Below are 2,480 nucleotides of genomic sequence, written 5' to 3' on the forward strand. Positions count from 1 at the left end.
CCATATGATCTCATTTATATGTAGAATCTAAAAGCAAAAAAACCAAACTCATAGAACAGATTGTTGGTTGTCAGAGACAGGGGGTGAAGGATGGGTGAAATGGGTAAAGGGGGTCAAAATGTATAAACTTCCATTTATAAAATAAATAAATAAGTAATGGAATAGAATGAATAGCATGGTGACTATTATTGTTAATACTGTACTGTATATTTGGAGCACCTGGGTGGCTCAGACAGTTAAGTGTCTGCCTTCAACTTAGGTCATGATCCCAGGGTCCTGGTATCAAACCCCGCATTGGACTCCCTGCTCAGTGGGGAACCTGCTTCCCCCTCTCCTTCTCCCTCTGCCCCTCCCCCGGCTCATGATTGAATACTCTCTCACTCTCAAATAAATAAATAAAATCTTTAAAAAATCCTGTGCTGTATATTTGAAAGTTGCTAAAAGTTAATCCTTAAAGCTCTCATCACAAGAAAAAAAAATGTACAACTATATGTGGTAATGAATGATAGACCTATTGTAATCATTTCATTGTATTAAATTATACACCTGAAACTAATATATGTCAATTATATAATACGTAAAACTAAACAATCTAGTTAACAATAGCCAAACAAAATGGAAAAGTAATAAAATTTAAGAAACCGATATGAAAAAAAAGCAAAACCTTATTAAAGCAAGATGAAATATCTTGATAAAACAAAAGCAGAATCAATGGAGAAAAAAAATCAAGTCTCATTTAGACTTGTTGTGAAAAAAGAAATGAAAACAGATAAATCTCTATATATTAACTGGTTCTATTTTCCTAATATTAAACACAAAAACCATATGGGGAAAAATAGAAATTCAAATAGAAGTAAGATGTAACATATGTCATAAATTGTAAACAAAAAAACTACTTATACGGCATTATGGATAACAAATGGTCCACTGTGTAAATTTCATAATAAAATAGACTAAAGTTGGGGGTCTGGTTAATTTTTCCCTCCTTCTTCTGCTTTGTCTTCTTGGGGATCCTATGTGTAGATGCCAAGCTGCTTCACAGTCAGTGCGTTATTAGCAAGTTGCCCTTGTATGACTCTCTACTTACTACATCAAGTTCAGCAATGGCTTCATCAAAAGCTGCCTCATTAGTTTAAGGGTCCATCTATAGATAAATGGACAAAGAAAATGTGGTGTATACATGTACACACACATACACACAAACACAGGAATACTATTCAGCCATAAAAAAGGAGGGAAACCCTGCCATTTGTGACACCATGGATAGATCTTAAGGGTATTATGCTAAATAAAACAAGACAGAGAAAGAAAAATACTGTATGATCTCACGTATACGTGAAATCTAAAATAACCAAACTCATAGAAATAGAGTCAGATTTGTGGTTGCCAGAGGTAGGGGTGGGGGAGCTTGGGAGAACTGGGTAAAGGTGATCAAAAGCTAAAGACTTCCAGTTATAAATAAGTTTTGTGGGTTAATGTATAACATAATGACTATAATTAATAATATCATTCATTTGAAATTTGTTAAGAGAATGAATCTTAAAAGTTCTCATCACAAGGGAAAAATATTGTAACTATGTGAGATGTTAACTAAACTTATTGTGATAATCATTTTGCAATATATACATATATTAAATCATTCTGTACACCGTATACTTTCACAATATTATATGTTAGTTATATTTCAATTAAACTGGAAAAGAAAGCTATCTTTGCAAAAGAACAGTCTTTGTCCAGGAAGTTCAGAATTGCACACTTAAATACAGAGACATTAAAGCCCAGACCCAATACCACAGGATGATTTGGTTGTATTTCCTTCTCTGATTTAAACAGTTTCTTGGTATGCTTGTTGCGATAGATCCATAGTCTCTTTCTGGTCACCACGTGCAGCAATCTGAGCCAAGTATCAGTAGTAATCTTACATTTTCAAGCAGAAAACTTTGTTCTGTGCTTGTGAAGCAAGTTTTCCAGAGACGCAGTACACCACTGCAGACACCTCTGAGATCGTTTTCTGTATTCCCAAGCCATCTGCTGTTTTCCTCAGCACCTCACATCATTAGCTCAGTACTTGAGATGAACCTCCAAGATGACCTACGGGCTCCTATGACATTTTTATAAGCAACTGAGAGAGTCCTCTCCTTACTGGATAATACAGTCCTTGCTCAGTTACAGGCTTCATGCAGGCTGCTATGTCAATGTATCACTCAACTTCCTTGGCCAGTTTGGCATTCTGCACCAGCATATTCTTATCCACGACTGGAGGTTCTGTGTCAGAAGTGGCTGGCAGTGGATGGAAAACGGTTTTGCGGTCTCTGAGCCATGGTAGTGGCAAGGCTGAAACCTGGATCTCACTGCTCAGGGATTCTATGTTTATATTTTCAATTTGCGGCAATGTGTATAAGAAAGTACTATGAAAGAAATATTACTTGTATTACTTCCTCATCCCTCAATTCATTACAGCAGCTTCTTTTACTTTGTGA

General features: G+C 35.8%; 1 pseudogene; it reads right to left on the bottom strand.

The window, feature by feature from the left end:
- Positions 1-1,042: 1,042 nt before the first annotated feature.
- Positions 1,043-2,248, bottom strand: LOC123794111 (14-3-3 protein zeta/delta-like; annotated as a pseudogene).
- Between the last annotated feature and the right edge of the window lie 232 nt (positions 2,249-2,480).

This window comes from Ursus americanus, chromosome 35, assembly GCF_024610735.1.
Source record: "Ursus americanus isolate L20-20 chromosome 35, mUrsAme1.1.p, whole genome shotgun sequence".
Lineage (NCBI taxonomy): Eukaryota > Metazoa > Chordata > Mammalia > Carnivora > Ursidae > Ursus > Ursus americanus.